Source organism: Pinus tabuliformis, chromosome 3_2 (genome assembly GCF_031772625.1).
Source record: "Pinus tabuliformis cultivar Carrire ecotype Pingquan chromosome 3_2, CPIR1, whole genome shotgun sequence".
Taxonomy (NCBI): domain Eukaryota; kingdom Viridiplantae; phylum Streptophyta; class Pinopsida; order Pinales; family Pinaceae; genus Pinus; species Pinus tabuliformis.
The window spans coordinates 128,024,753-128,042,912 of record NC_142302.1 but is presented as its reverse complement, the minus strand read 5'-3'; the positions used below and the strand labels follow the sequence as shown (position 1 = coordinate 128,042,912).

Below are 18,160 nucleotides of genomic sequence, written 5' to 3'. Positions count from 1 at the left end.
AACCAAGTTTCCAAATGAGCCTGGCAAATCCTGAGCAGATTGCTCCTTCTTTCTCTACAGACTTGAGAGTTCCCACACTTGAAGGAATCCCTTCTATCTTAGATGTAGTGTTAAGGGATTATCAAATAATTGAAGAAAATAATCAAAAGATGAAAGGAAATACCATGGTCAATTTCTTACAAAGGAACTTCTAATTTTTATGGTTGATGAAGACCTTATTTGAATCAACACTCGATTATACCAGGTTATCATAGCAACAAGTTACGTTTCAAAGGACGGCTCAGTGTCCAACCCCACACAAAACTCTTTGGGAAAGATGTGAAAGTTTACTTCAACAGGTTGCAGTTGAACCTGAAGATCTTAACGTTGGGCCCTAGGTGCCAAGTTCCACTTCCCATGAGAATATTTAAGCATGTGGCATTTTTATTTTGTAATGATGTGTTAGTTTTAGTTAGAGGATATTTAGATAGCTAAGACAACTGGATAGTGAAACAGCTGGGTAATTAGACAACTGTATATTCTAACATTTTCTTGTAACTATTTTTAAGGGTGATCTTTGGATAGAAGAACTCATTTAAGGGGTTTGAAGTTTTTGTCTCAGAGAATAGTTCTTAGAAAGAAAATTGTGTAATTTGCATAGCCCATTTTGGGAGATTAATGAAGAAGATTCAAGTGATTCCAAGTGTTTGATGGTTGTAGTATGTGTTCTCTTTCTCTGTAATTTTGCATTGTGTAATTCTTCTTTTGAAACTCGTGTAATGTAGTTGTTGGTTTCTTTTTATAAACAAATTTATCAATGTTGTGTGAATAGCTAAAGATACCTGTAAATTTTTATTTAAGAAGCCTTAATGAAGCGCTCCACAGTTTCATCATTCTGTTCTCTTCCATTCCATGTTTTCTGCTAGAGATCTAGTGTATAGGATTCTATTTAGCCATGTACATCTCATCTTGTATTCTTTGCAATTCTTCTCACCATACTACAACGTTAATTAAAGGTTGTAACCACAAATATGCAAGCCAATTGAAGTTCCTTATCAATTCTCCTAAGAGCCAAATCACATTTCACTCAAAGGGTTTGTCTCTGAGCAAAAGTAACAAGCAAAATGTATAACTCTTTGTTTAAATTGAGCAGAATGCATAAATATTTGAAAGAATTGTGTGGATGTCCTAGGCACTAACCTCTTTTTAGCCTAGGCGTTGTCTCTAGGGGTTACAATGCAATCCATTTGGAATCATCCAAATCATGATTCTTGAGTTCATCATATTCTTTTAAATGTCAATTGAAGTTGTACTCATTTTTTTTTTAACCTTTCTATTGGTTTTTCATTTTTGTGAGTGGTGTTTATCTTCAATTATTTTTCCATGTGGTTCATGCACCCTAGAGATCAATGACCACTACATCCACAAAATATTTGTTCTAGGTAGATCCTCCAGAAGGGATCACTTTCTGTCAGATCAACCACATAGCATGACCACAAAAGTGTCGAGAGAATTGAACATGTGACCTCACAATAGCAAAGGTGCTTTAATGACGATGAATTGACCAATTAAGATAACCCTCAACACTATGCGGTGTTTATCTTGAATTATGAAAATTGTGTAAAACATTAACTTATGGACACTAATATTGGATATCTCTTCAACCAAAGTGTTATATTTTATCAATCATTTTCACTCATATTTTCTTCTAGGAAAATTGTCTTAATATTGACATTGTATTAAGTTACTTGGATCAAGTTGATCTTTAGCTACTAAGATATTTATAGATATGATGGAAATCACCACTTTGGTACTAGGTAATTTAGTAATGTTGTTATTTGAGTATATAGGGTTTTTGTGAAAAACAAATCCTTATTTATTCTTGCTTTTATAAAAAAAAAATTGACATACTTGCATTATTTTCTACTTGCGATAAGAATTGCTTATGTTATTCATAGGAATTTGTATGAAATGTAACTAATGATTCTCTTCAAATTGATTGGTCAATAAAAGATGGTTGTTGTTCAAATGATGATTTCTATGTGAATTATAGGCAGGGTTTCAACTTCTCTTACTTGAGTGCTTTTATATGAAGTACAACTGGGAAGGCCTTTAGTGTGAATGCTTTATATGGTTTGAAAGGTTTTCAATTCTTGCCTTTGGAATTGAATTACTTTGGTGGTAAAAAAGTGGATCCACATTTGTTTCATCACATTGTAAAATCATGAAGTTTCTAGTCATTATAAACAATATTTCCAAATTGTTATCCATAACATATTAAAAAGTGTAGTTATAATAACCAAAGTATATCATCCAACTTGCAAAATAAAATTTAATAAAATTATTATTAAAGAGCTAGATTCAAATTATCAAAGAACATGATTCAAAGTTATCGTCGGACTTATAAGATATGTATATGAAAAAACACTCGTTTTTCCAAAGAGAAACATTTATCTGATTGATCTTATCAATAACATACATCTACTACATACATCTCAAAGACATTAAATATACCTACCAAAATTACCAAAAGCAACATTACAAATGGATAGGATAATAGATTGATTATTACTCTCAAGCTTAGGTTCTCAGGTATCTCTCTTGTCGAGCCCAAACACATGGGGATACAATCCACATGATTGATGCAGATCCACATGTCCATGATGTTTACCATGAAGTGATACATGTAGAAGGAGGCAACATAGACCTAAGATGACAATCACATATATAGACACAAAGAAATGGCATAATGTAATTGTTCTACATTTTGATCTTTTTCGTTGAAATTTGATGATACAATCCTTATCAAGATTAGAATTTTTCATTATTTAAATAATTTTTTTGAGTGCATAAATGGATTTAGTACCCTGAAATACCTTTAGGGCACTCAAATTATGCATACCATGCAACTTAAACTTGCAATTCCAACAAAACTTTACAAAAATTAAAGCAAAATTAACAAATATATATATATATATATATAAACCAAAACTTAGGAGAATCAAGCTACGAAAGCTCACTACACCATAAACCATAAGGTATTTTACCTTGTCAGAGACACAAATTCCTTTGTTCGTAGTCTAACACTTCTATGTTTTGGCCCTTTTCCAGTCAATTTGCCCAAAACCTAGTAGAAATTAGTTGAAATCACAAATTCAAACTATATAGATTGAACAATCTAAGTCCCTTAGAAGGTATTCGAGACATTAAATCCATTTATACATTCAAAAACATATTAAAAAATAAATAAAAAAACATAATCATGTTACAAATTATATCACTTGATTCACATTAAAATGACAAAAACATAAATTGTAGTCTTGTTTAGCCCATCTACAAGCAAGGTGACCTATGGGAAACTGCCACACAGTGTTTAAATACCCATGCAGAAGCATTTCATCCACTTCCCGTCGTGTTCCTTCAACGAAAAATCATCCTTCTATCTGCTTGTGCCGTCACATATTCATATTATCCTATAAACACTAGATGAATTGGTGATAATTGGTATTGGAACTAGTGATCGTTAAATCTAGTGCAAATAATATTGATTTAATATTACTGATGGATGATAACTTCTATTGGAAACAATGATTGTTGTAGTATCATCTCAAAGACATGATTGTGCTAATTACGTTGTTCAAGTGTTTTCCTCAACCACCTAGTCTCAAATATTGAGTCGTGGCCATAGTGCTCTTAGGCTTATGCTACAGGACATGCTTGAATGATTCTATCGATTCTCTCCTTCAATAAAAATAAAAATAAAAACATATCTCTATATTCCTCCTTCCTATATACAGAAGGGATATTGATGGCTCTATCAGGCAATATATTGCATATTTATCAATCTAAAGAATCATCTTATCCATGAACAAAAACCACAGTCTCCTCAAATATATGGAAAATGATGTCACTAAAGTGAAACAAGGAAAAACCAATCACTCATTTTTATGACCATCCCTTAGGGGTCAACATCATCCTATAAGAGGTGAGCTCTCAATATGTTACAAAGAGAGATTAGACAGGAGGAACCTGAATTAACTCCACTTATAAAACCACAAACCAACATGGTCAATTTCTGCCCTTCATATTATGGAGAATACCATGGTCCAAGTGGGAAAGTTGAGCATGAATAAGCGGTGGAGATAAACATGTTTTTCCATCACGATAACACCAAAAAATTAGTTTACATCCCACTTATTTTACTGTAGGTTGTCCGCTCTCACTATTATCACATTTAGGAGAGTATCAAAATGGAAGGAGATACAAGGTTGGGGCATGCTCTATAGGGTGCACATATAATGCACCACTATAGGCCTTAAATCCTATCCTTGGGCCAAGGGGGTACCTTCTTAGGATCCTTTATGTATGACTTCTATTATATCACCCTCAGGTTTGTGTACACTATAAGGATATTTTGAATAGATTTTGAAATGAAGAGTGTTATCCCTCGATCTTGCCCCTCTCTATTCCTACTCCAAGGGCATGTCATAGATCACAGGTTCATGAGAGTGGTCCTGAGCTAACCCATTATAAGTAAGGCTAACGAGATGTTGACAACACGTTCCTCAACAAATTTCTCTTAGTAAACTATTCTAAAACTAAGAAGAGCTTAATATTTGGAAAATTGGCATCTTTCATTCATCACCTAAGAGTTGCACAGATAGACCACTAAGAATACAAAAAGATTATATCAATGGTCCTTGAGTGCTTGTGCTTAGAAGTTTGGGTGAATAAAACTAAAATGTTATCAAGCTCTAATGTCCCATATTGTAGCACACATGCATGATCAATGGTCAAGATGCTTTCAAGTTGGTAAGGCCCACTTGGGATATCATGCAAAGGTACCAACAAATCAAGTTATTTAGGTTGAAGATATCAATAATTAAAATGGCATGTGCCAACCTCGTTCATTAGGTGATAGAAAATCATGTGAATTGCCAACAATCATGATCATCCTATCTCAATTGACCCAATGGTTGATGATACCACACCATTGAAAAACTAAAGGTAAAGATAAGTGCACACCTCGACATATTTTGTGGTGGAGCTTGGTTACCAAGGACCTTGAGGAGGATGGGACAATGTTGAAATGGAGAATGATGCAGTGTGATAAGTGATATGTGAAATACATTTCCTCATAAGCCTCATCATAATCGAACCGATTGTCAAACCTAATGAATTACCTAAAATTGCAATCACACACAAAAGTTAGCCAACACAAGTGAAAGAGAGTGCATCCAAACTAGTAAATATTTACAAACATTCCATTTTACACTAGGTGTATCCATTCACACCAATTCCTTCATAGCAACATGATTAGCTAGCGAGGAAGTACAACACCCATAATTATGACAAATATTTCATGAATGATAAGTTCAATTATCACCCTCAACCAAATTGACATTAATTCAAGCTCTAGAAGCACGAAAACTCTTTCCCTTCTCACCATATGCATTATTGAGGATAATGGGAATGGTAACAACTATGACTAGATTAACTCCTGTGTTTACAAAATATGGAAGAAAGGGGATGGATGTAACTATTTTCCTTCAAAATATGAATGGAGGAGATCAAGATTGGATAGAGAATAATGACCTCATCCCTTCTCTCCATCTCGTAAAATTGCTCAACCAGCTAGAGGGTCCCATGCCTTACATATGGTTAGAAGTGCAATTTGTTTATTATAGAATTTTTTCTATTGTTTCTCACATCCCTAGAGGTTGAAAAGATGAATTAATGGGTAAGGTATGAGGATCCTATCTGGATAAGGGCTAGTCGATGTCTGCATGCCTGCCCACTCAAATCCACACCTAGAGGAAGATGACATTGGATGGAGACATATTCCCATAACCATTTCGAAACTCAAGAAATTTATAATGCTTTAACACTTATTTTCTTACACCATGCCACCCTCCTTTAGGATAAAGTAGGAGGAGGTGGATGTCTTAGAGGACAATCTTTCGAAAGGAGGCCTCCACCTTGGATTTTCATGTAATTATTGATCTAATCATCAAGGTGAGGCATAATATTACATCTAATCCAATTAGCATCCTAGATTCAACCATATCCAAGTGGTGTCAAGGAGAAAATACCGTTATATCTTCAACTAATTGAACGATCAAGAGGTGAATTAGCTAGGGCAGTCAAATCAAAATTGGAATTTTTTGTATTATCATATTAAGACTACAATCTAGCTAAGTGGAGATACCCACTGAATCATCAATCAAGATGGAAGTGATCACATGTACTTGTATTGATCATGGCAATACAGCATTTGTTGTGCAATCCTTCTATAAAGGGAGGCCATCCTCTTAAATATCAAGGGGAATTTTTGCATTGAAAGGTTGTTGAAATTTTGAGTCAGGTGGAGAAGCTTCTTTAGGAAATTTAATTTTACTACTTATTGTTCATATATTTTTTCCATTCTATAGGTCAATACTTGTCATTGTAATTAATACAGTAAGTAATGAAGGGGGGTATCCCCATCCAAAAGAACTTGTATTCAATATTGTATTATAGGAGGTCAGGACCAAGGTAACAACTACCAATGGAAGAATTAATGCAACTAGAAACAAGTCATTCAATTCTTGTTAATGTACTCTTGAGTTATTGACTGAATGAAGGATTTTCATTTTATCCTATTTCTATGATTATACCAACATTAAGCAGCCAAAATCCACTTATTTTTGTTACATGTCTTAAAATATATATTGAGTTGGAATGGGTGTTGTTTCTTTTATGTTTTTGTGATAGTAATAGTCTTAATTATCTAGCTCCACCTCTTTTCACTTTTCATCCTAAAACATGACACCTCACTTCATTTTTGTGATAGTATTAGTGTTAATTGGCCAAACACTTTCCATTCTCCCTATGTGTCCTTAAATCTTCCTTCCATTATGTTTCTAAGATGAGATTGCACTCTAGAAGCACCATGTTCAATCTTCTCCAATGAATCTAGCATTTCCATTCATTATTAAAATTTCAATGTCTGTTTCACTCCCACTTCTGACACACTTTCCATAAACCTCAGATGTTGAGGCCTTACATTACAACACTGCCAACACTCTACATATTAAACCCAATTAATAAGATACCAATAGTGCTTACAAAAACCATATAGTGACATACTAGTATTTATGCTTTAGGATTCCTTGAGAGGGGTTATCTGGTAGTTTCATGTTTATTTCAAACCCCTTATAATAGAAGTCATCCTGACGAAAGGGCTCTCCCTAAGTGTAACGTACCCCCTACTATCCCTAGCCCTAGCTAAGGGTAGAAGGTGTCAGTTACTAAGCTGACTCGACCTCCAATATCTTGTTATGGAAATGGGGTCTAAATTTTTCGATCTCTTACAAATTATTCAAAACATAAAATGGATAGAATTGTTGCATTTGTCTTGTTGATACCTTTCCAACGATGTAAAAATTGCTTTAGTCGGACTCTCATATCAAAAGATATGGCCACTCAAAGATTGACCTATCAGATAGTGCCACATCATCTTGACCTTAATGTGGTGCACATGTGGCTATCTGAGTCAACCACCTCACTACCACATGGTAGCGTTACCCTAGCTACCTACCCATCCATATTGGCATCATGTATGAACCCCTCTCTACAACTCACAAATCCCAAACTATAACATAAGATATAATGTATGTTTGTATATTCGATGTATGTAGGTGTGGGCCTTCTATGGCCATGTCACCCTGGGAATAAATCCCAACAAGCTCCAATATTATTCCTTGCTGAAATTGTTGGGGTCAAACTTTTGGGTTACATGGAAATATACACTTGCGATAAAGCTAGCCATCCCCCTTGATCCACGTGTAAAATCATTTACGCCTCACAACATTCGACCCCACTAAACAGACCCACATGCCAACTCACTATGGGATATAAATCTCAGGACTTCTACCATGCTCCTCGTATAAAACCTCTGGGGGTTAGGGGTCTGAGGTGACATCACCGGTCCTAAACATCGGGGTGACATCATCTATTGTCACATCCTCAACGTGGCTTGGGTCCCACGTAAGTGTTCGAACCCTTACAATTCATAACTTTCATGTTACACGCAAATTGGGATTTTCGTCTAATCGATGTGCATCATCCATATAGTGGCCCACCATGCCATGTTGTCCTGACATTTTAATCCCGATAGGACTTGTGTAGCCTCCCACTAAAACATTTGAGGTAACAAAACTCTAGGACACATGGACGGCTACAAACGCTTACCCATCAACGACCTAGATTCCTCTTTGTCTAACACTTGATCATCACGCCTGGTCACAGGTTTGAAAGGTTTTAAGCCCTTTACTTTTTGAAATCTTGTGCTCCAGTCTTAAGGATTACAACCCCATGCTTGACAATTGTTAATGTGTGCATAAAGGTCTTCGCCCAGGCCTTCAACGCATAATCTATAAACACAGAAGGATATATTGTGGCCCTTCTGAGCTTTATGAAGGTACTCAACCAAATTCAACTTGTTACCTGCAAAGAAAAGATGTGTGTGTGTGTGTGTGCGCGCGTGCTACCCCTCCTAAGCTTGTGCTACTTTGACCCATAATTAGTTTACATCAAATACTTATCAAATTAGCACAAGCTTAGGAGGGATTACACACACACATAGATTTAAGATTATCTCTTCTGAGATAATGGGTAATTACCGACCCAATAACCAAGGAATTTTAAATGCAAGTATTTATTTGATCAATAAAGATTGATCTATCTCTTCACACATGTGACATTTTTATCCAGGTGGATATTGGTGGCCACCCACCAATTCCATTTGGACCCCCACCATTGCTTCTTTTAGTTTTTCAGTTTCCTTAATTGTAGCACAGATTACTATTTTTAGCAGTTTTTCGGGTCCTAAACTTTTGGAGCCGTTTTGAGCCCTAAACGACGTTTTTTTGGAAATCTAATGCCATCGATTTTCTTTTTAAAATAGTCTTTTCCGTCATAGTCCTCAGAGATATATTTCCAATGGGTTATCATGCACGTCAAACAGAGATAATATGACCAAGTTGCGACCCCAGGAAGTTGGTTGTCCAACTCACCCAACGGGGCGCATAAACTCTTGGTGTTACATCTCCTCGGGTTAGGGTTTTGGTTGTTTAGGGTTTGCTCTTATTGTTCAATAATAAAAAGGCCCTTGAGCCTCATTGTAAGGCAGTTCAGAGGCATGTAGCTGCCACATCTCTTCTCAGAGATAAGCTACTATCGCCCTAGCTGGTTTATTTCCATTTCTCTTTGTAAGCATATTTTAGTATTTTACATTAATGAAATGAAGTATTATTTCCGCTGCATCTTTGTGTTTATGGTTATCTCTGTAATTTGTTGTGTTCCTATTTAAATCCGGATCAATGGTATTTGAGGGGTCTGCTTTTTTTCTCTATTTTTCTTTGCATGTCCCCAACTAGGTCGGGATATAAGGAGTTAGGACTTGAACTGGTCGAACCTTTGCAAGACCAGCCTCGCAAATCCCGATGACCTCCCATGGCGGATGAAAAGAAGGACGAGGGGGTAGGAGATACTATCAAAATATTGCTCGAAGAAGCCCTCGAGCGACAAAAGAACGCGATGATGGACAACTTTGCCCAGATCCTTCAGCGGCGACGCATCGGCTTCCAACAGCTACTATGGAAACGCCACACTGTTTAAGGTACAAGTTAATTTTGAAATCCCCATATTCGAGGGTCAGATAGACGCAGACGTCGTCAATAAATGGTTAAATATGCTAGAGGGTTATTTTTCTGTTCATGATTTTTCTAGTCGAGAAAAGATTATTTTCGCTCTTCTCAAAGCAGCCCCCCACGTTAAGGACAGTGGGAAACCTACTGTGAGAAAAAGGATGAGAGTACAGGGTCACTATTTTCAGCCACACCCACTTGGAATTCATTCCGGGATGCCATCAAGGAGCAGTACTACCCTGTCGAAAGCTATGAGGATCAATACATAAAGTGGACCACACTGCGGCAGGGAAGGGACCAAGACGTGCCAGAGTTTACCAATATTTTCCATACCCTTCACACAAAGTTGGGTATCAAGGATTCAGAGCATCATTTGGTACTCAAATACCGCGACTACCTACACAAGTACATCCAGGAAGAAATAGAATTCCTGAACATCTCCTCGCTCAGCGGCATACCGATATGCCGTCAAGGTCGAGCAAAAGTTTAAACAGAAGAAGCAAGACTTTGGATCTGCAAATCTGAAGCAAGGGAAAGGTGCCCCCAAACTATAGAACAAAGGACAAATCCAAGGCGGGGCGGCCCAAGACAACCCACCAAAGCTACAAGCAAAGAACAACGCCGCGAAGCCGAAAAAGGACACAGGAAAGTGGTGTGAGTTCCATAAGAGCTCCACTCACAACACAAGTGAGTGTCAGGCCAAGCAGTCACTGGTGGCCAAGCTAAAGGTTTCAGAATCATATGCATGTTCTGACTCTGAGTTAGAACCCAACAAGGGGAATGACAAAGGGAAGAAGATTATCGATGCGGAGCCCAATGCACCGTTGCCACCATGAAGATCCAGAAGGAGGAACCCGAAGATCTAAAGGAGGAGGAGCGTCTCTTCCACTCCCAGATGTGGGTAAAGGGCTCCCCACTATAGTTCATCGTTGACAACAGGAGCCAAAAGAACCTCATTTTGGCAAAGGTCATGCAGCAGCTGGGCTTAACGACCACAACACATCCACAACCGTACACCATCGGGTGGCTTCACCAAGGACGGGATCTTCGCGTGAGCTAATAGTGTCGCCTTCCATACAACATCAAGCCCTTCACGGATGAGGTATTGTGTGACATTTCTCCCCTTGAAGCTTGTGATGTATTATTAGGAAAACCATACTTGTGGAAGCACCATGTTGTGTATGAATCAAGGCCCCATACTGTTATTGTTACTTTGGGAAATAAGTTGTACAAGATACCGGAGGTAGCACCGCCTACCGCCATCTCTTTGGTTACTGCAAAACAATGCAGTAAGCTCATTTCCAAAACTGGGAAATTTGTTTTCCTGATGATATGCCCTCAAGGAAAGAAGCAAACAGTCGCCACGACCTCCAGACAGGGCCCCTTCACACGACAACTACAGATGGACAAGGTCGTGGAGGAGTACGAGGACATCTTCACCTCCCCTGAAAGGGTTCCTCTGCACTGTCAGGTCAAGCACTCCATCGATCTGACCCCAAGTGCATCGCTGCCCAAAGGACCAATCTATCGACGCTCCGTTCTGGAGAACGATGAAATCAAGAGGCAGATTCAGGAGTTGCTGCAGAAAGGTCACATTCGTCCGAGTTCATCGCCCTGTGGGAGCCCGATCGTGTTGGTACAGAAGAAGGATGGGACTTGGAGACTCTATATTGACTATCGGGCACTGAATAAGATCATTGTTCGTAATAGGTACCCGATCCCATGAATTGATGACCTCCTCGACCAACTGAAGGGGGCAAAATATTTCAGCAAGATCGTTTTGAAGTCAGGATATCACCAGGCACCAATCGAACACTCCGATGTGTGGAAGACTGCCTTCAAAGCCAAGGAGAGCCTTTTTGAATGGTTGGTTATGCCTTTCGGATTGATGAATGCTCCTACAACCTTCATGAGGTTAATGGATGACATCTTGTGGCCATTCACCAACTCATTTGTAGTGGTATACTTGGATGACATCCTAATCTTCAGCCAGAGTTGGGAAGAGAACCTCCACCACATCCGACAAGTTCTCTAAACACTGCGGAAACACAGGTTATGTGCCAATTTGGAGAAATGCACTTTGGCATGACCTAGGTTCAGTATCTGGGGTACATTATTGATGAACAAGGGGTGCATGTGGATCCAGCCAAGATCCAAGTCATTCGGAATTGGTCATCTCCAATCACTCTCATAGAGCTTCGCAGCTTTCTAGATCTTGCCAACTTCTACTGCAAGTTCATGTTGGGATTTTCTCATATCACTTAGCCCTTGAGTCAAGTCACCAAGGGAGGAGCGAAAGCAAAATTCTTTTGGTCTGAATCTCAACAGAAGGCATTCATATAATTGAAAGATCGCCTCTGCTCAGCACCAGTGCTCGCATTACCAGACTTGCAACAACCATTTGAGGTCAAGACAGATGCATCTGACTATGCTATTGGGGCAGTCCTTACTCAACATGGGCATCCATTGGCATATCACAGTGAGACACTTTTAGACACAGTTAGAAAGTATCCCACTTATGACAAAGAGATGTATTCCATTATGCAGGCCTGCCGACAATGGAAGCATTACATTTTGGGGAAGGAAATGGTCATCCACACAGACCACCGACTCCTAAAGTTCATACAGACCCAAGGGAAATTGCAGAATGATCGCCATCAGAAGTGGTCCACATACCTACAATAGTTCCATTTGAATATCAAGTATAAGAAGTGCAACACCAATAACGTTGCAGATTACCTCAGTCGACCACCGATCATGGCGTCAACCACCGTGCTCAACTCTTGTGGGCACGAGACTTTTGATTGGCCACTTCTCTACAAAAGTGACCCAGAATTCGGCCACACATACCAGACACTCTTGGAGGGTCAGCATGTTCTAGATTTTCACCTCCAGGATGCCCTGTTATGCCACTTGGGTCACCTTTGTGTTCCTTCAAGCGAGCGTGCCAAGATGATTTGGGAAGCACACTATAGTCGGGTTGTTGGGCATTTCGGGGTCGAGAAAATGGTGGCAGTACTGCAGAAGTATTTCTATTGGCCGAATCTTCTGTAGGATGTCGAGAAGTACATCAGATCATGCACTGCTTGCGCCATTGCCAAACCGACCAGCAAGAAGCAAGGCTTCTATACCCCTAGTCGACCTTGGGAATCCATCTCCATGGATTACATGTCAAGCCTTCCTTCCACTAAGCATGGTAACGACTATGTTTTTGTGGTCGTCGACAGGTTCTCAAAGATGACCATTATGGTGGCCTGCAAGAAGAATATCACAGCAGAAGCCACTGCTAAACTCTTCTTTGACGGGTACACTTTGGGATCCCACAGTCTATCATCTCAGATCGGTACCGCAGGTTCCTCAGTACATTTTGGTCCAGTCTCTGGTCAATCCTGGACACCAAACTCACTAAGTCCACAACCTTCCATCCTCAAATTGATGGCCAGACAGAGGTTGCCAACAGGATGATCGTACACATTTTGTGCATGTACAACTCTAAGCATCCACGCACATGGGACGAGAGCCTCCCCTATGTTCAGCACAGCTACAACCGAGCTCTCCACAGCCCGACTGGCCATAGCCCTTTTCAGGTGGGCTTGGGATTCCAGCCACTATGCCCCATTGATGTGGCCATGCCATTTGCAGCTACTCATGCAGATTCGGTTTATGTCCAGTCTGAAACAGATAAGGCAAACAAATTCATTGAGCACATCCAACATATTCACCAATGGGTCCATGACATTATGGAGAAATCAAATGCCAAGTACAAGCAGCGACATGATCAACATCAGGTGCCACACAAGTTTCAAGTGGGCGACAAAGTCTGGTTGCATTTGCAAAATGAACGCCTTACCAGAGCCTATTGGAAACTCATACCACTCTGATATGGTCCTTACACCATTACCAAGGCTGTGGGAGACAATGCATTTGAGCTCAGCATTCCCCCATTCCTTGGCCTGCACCCAGTGTTCAATGTGGACTGCCTTCGGCCATACTTTCCACCATTACTAGACACATCCGACATTGCAGAACAACTCACACCCACAAAGTTAAATCCAGATTGCATGGAACAAGCTACAACTGATTGGATCATGGACGCACAAATCAAGCACACTCGCCAGTAGAATATCCAACTATATCAAGTTGTCAAATCAGGCCAACTCCTTCACCAGGGCAAGTGGCTCACTAGGGACCAAGTTCAACAGAAGTTTCCTCATCTCATGGAGGAACTCAATGCAATGGGGACCATTGCTTCCTAAGGTGGGAGGAATGATCCAGGTGGATATTGGTGGCCACCCTCCAATTCCACTTGGACCCCCACCATTGCTTCTTTCAGTTTTTTAGTTTCCTTAATTGTAGCACAATTTACTATTTTTTCGCAGTTTTTCGGGTCCTAAACTTCCGGAGCCATTTTGAGCCCTAAACGAATTTTTTTTGGAAATCTACGCCAGCGATTTTTTGTCTAAAATCATCCTTTCCGTCATAGTCCTCAAATAGATCTTTCCAACGGGTTATCATGCGCGTCAAAAGGAGATAATATGACCAAGTCGCGACCCCGGGAAGTTGGTTGTCCAACTCACCCAATGGGGCGCATAAACTCTTGGTGCTACATCTCCTCGGGTTAGGGTTTTGGTTGTTTAGGGTTTGATTTTATTGTTCAATAATAAAAAGGCCCTTGAGCCTCATTGTAAGGCAGTTCAGAGGCATGTAGCCGCCACATCTCTTCTCAAGATAAGCTACTATCGCCCTAGCTGGTTTATTTCCATTTCTTTTGTAAGCATATTTTTGTATTGTACATTAATGAAATGAAGTATTATTTCCGTTGCATCTCTATGTTTATGATTATCTCTATAATTTGTTGCATTCCTATTTAAATCCGGATCACATTTAGACTCATTTGCATGCTCAGGATGGACATAGGATTAACCATTCATATGAAAAACATTCAGGAACACTTCTATACAAGAAGTCCCATTCCTTAGTGCTAACCTTAATATTTCATCAACACAATGGCTATATATCCAAGCATTTCCATTAATTAATTAACCATTAACAAATATTCTCATCTCTTCATGCTCAAGCAATCCTAGGCTAACTTCAAGTTCAAATATATCCACAGGAAATGAACCATTCCTTAAAATCTTCACACAAGACATTGAGATTCCTCGTTCATGCAAGAAACAACACTCCTCAACATTATTATGACATCATTTCAACACAATAAATAGAGACATAATAATCTCATGTACAAGGAATAAGAGAATAATTATCTTACAAGAGATTTGGCCACTGAAATTAGGACTCTAACTCTCCACCCAAGCTTAGACAAGCTACAACCACATTTACTTGTAGTTGTCACCCCTGAGTTAGATTCTAGTGCTTGAGGTGGAGTGCTTTTGAGATGAAACTTAACCAATATCAACAACTGAAATAGGATGTCACGAGGTCACTCTGCCTTCATCCACCAACTACACAAGCTTCATTCAGTCTTACATACTTTACATACATGATTAACTCCCATTCTAGGATATCATAGTACAAAGGGTCTCAGCTCACTTTCAGAAGAAGAGAGTCCACATCAAGGTAAGGTTCATTAGTGGATGCACTATTATAGGAGCATAAAAATGACTTTTACTAGGTGGTTCATTAGTGAGAGTAAGCACCAATGTTCCCAACACCTAGTGGTTCATCATCTCCCTAAGTACCTTAATGTTTCTATCCTAGCTAGTAGGTTCATCAATTCACAAGCTTCCAATGGATTCTTCAACCTTACGGCAAGCGACTACTCTCTATAATGTTTTCACCTAGCAAGCCTCTTTGAGGGTTCCTCAGTTGGTTCCTCCATTTCAAATCTCGATCATTATAATGTCGATTTTTGTTCTCTCTTCACACCTTCACGCCTTGGAGGAATTTCTCCCATTTCTTACCATTATGCATTCCTTCCACTGCGCATGCGTGAGAGAGTGAATGCCTTCTCTGCTCTTGCCTGTCAACTTGTTTCCATGCTTTTCCTAATAGACAAGTCATCTGTTATTTTATAGGCTCCACACGCTCAACCTGCTTGGATAATGCAACCCATTCTTGCTTTAATGTTTTTGTCCTATTTGCTTGTTGTTAGAGTTAAAGGATGCTTGTGCATGTTCTTTTCTTTTCAGTTAAATTTATTGCACAATCAACCCATTAAACTTCTCATCCATCCCATGGTTGATGTATTTAATTTCACTAATTCCTCAATTAATCTCCCTCCCCAAGCAATTGGAATTTTTGTCCCGTTCTCTCATCCTTTTAAACAATTACAATTATTTACATTAAGGAAATTTTAACGAGGGGTTATCACAATCCCCTCCCCTTGGGGGTTGTTCAATAACCATATACAAATAACACATGTTTAAAAACCAAGCACAAGTGATATGGAGATTTATACATACATCTATGTACAACATTTACAATGTATTTAAATTTGATTTAACCAATAAGCAAAAAAGGGTATGTTTCCCGCATCTGGTCAACCATTTACCACATAGCTTCCTCAAGCCCAAAGTGCCTCCACTACACTTTGACTTTGTCTATTGCTTGATTCCAAAGCATGAGTTGCCTCCAATCTAGGATGCATAGAGGTTCCAATTGGAACTCCCCTCCGGTTCCCCCTGTGGCACAAAGCAATCAATTACATGATTAGTGTCCTGTGCAAATATTTTAAGTAATGGAACATGGAAAACATCATGAAATCTTATTAATGGAGGCAAGGCTAGCTTATAGGCCACTAGCCCTATCCTTTCAAGTACTTCAAATGGCCCACAAAATCATGGTACCAACTTGGCACATGACCCAAATTTTAAGGAACTCTTCTTGGGTCTAACTCATAGGAACAAGAAAAGTTGTTCCCCAATGTGGAACTCCTTATGAACCCCATGTTAGTCCACATATCTATTTTTCTTGTCCTATGCCACCTTTAAATTCTTTCTAATGATTTACATTTCTTATTCCATGTCCTTCAACATATCAGGCCCAATAAGGACCCTATTCATTGGATCATTCTAGCTAATAGGAGTGTTACAACTCCTCCCATAAAGTGCTTCAAATGGGCTCATTTATAGTGATTCCTGATACTCATTATTGTATGCAAATTCTACAAGTGGAAGATATTCTTCCCACTTCCTTGGTTGGTGCATTACGTACATCCATAGCAAATCTTCAAGAATTCTACTCATTCTTTCAATTTTCCCCAGTTTGTGGACGGTAAGTTGTGCTAAACGCCAACTCAGTTCCCAATCCTACAAATAGTTCTCTCTATGACTTCGAAGTGAACTTGACATCTCTATCTGAGATAATATTCTTGGAAAATCCATGCAATATCACAATTTCCTTTATGAAAAATTTGAGCCACCTCACTAGTTGAATTTGTATATTTATGAACTATGAAGTGAGCTCCTTTGCTCAACTTATCAACCACTACCATGATTGCATCATGTTGTTTAGAATTCTTTGGTAGCTATGTAATAAAGTCCATAGAAATCAACTCCTACTTCCATTCTAGAATGGATATAAGCTACAATAGACCATCTCGGTGCTTGCACTCTCCATTACTTGTTTGCATTATATGAATTTAGAGATGAAATAAACCACCTTCTTTTTCAGGTCAAGCCAATAATAAAATTTATTGATGGTTGTAGGTGTCTTTTGATAACCTAGATGACCTAAGTACGACTTTGCATGAAACTCTTTCAATATCAACTTCTTTAGATTGCCCTCATTTGGCACTTAGATTATATTTTTGAATCTAATTAACCCACCTTCTGAGAGGCAATATTCCTTGTCCTGATCACTCTCAAACTCCTCTTGCAACTTCTCTTTTAACTGTTGGTATCTTTCCTCTTGTTGCCCCGCACTTTTGATCCTTTCTTCCAGATCCATTCCATAGGAACTCGTGGTTGCTACATAGTTCACTTGAACTCTCCCACTGACTACATACACCACTTTATTCTCTTTGTCTTAAATATATTTAATCTCAAAATCAAACTCACAGAGTGTTACCACTCATCTAACTTTCCTTGCATTTGATTTAGGTTGATCAAACAAATATTTTATCCCTCCATGATTAGTCATTAGAGTAAATTTTCTATGGAGGAGGTAGTGCCTCCACATCTTCAACACATGTATGATGGAAACCAATTCCAAGTCATGAGTTACATAGTTTTGTTCATGCTCGTTTAACCTTTGTGATTCATAATAAATCACTTAGCCTTCCTGCATTAAGAATCCACCTAGTCCCTCCTTGCAGGCATCCATGTAGACCACAAAATCCTTTTTCGGGTCTATAATTATTAGTCCTAGTGCATTAGTTAACAATTGCTTCAGTTGATCGAAGCTTGCACCACAATTAGTTGTCCATTCAAACTGCTTCCCTTTTTTTTGCAATGCAGTAATTGGGTGCCCATTTTTGGAGAAGTTCTTAATGAACCTCTTGTAATAGCCTACCAGTCCCACAAAGGACC

The 18,160-nt window shown here is 38.9% G+C and overlaps 1 protein-coding gene across 5 annotated transcripts in view; it reads left to right on the top strand.

The window, feature by feature from the left end:
- EMB2191 (Cytidine/deoxycytidylate deaminase family protein) overlaps positions 1-18,160 on the top strand; it is a 118,095-nt gene that overhangs the window by 26,802 nt on the left and 73,133 nt on the right. The gene's annotated exons all lie outside the window — the stretch shown is intronic.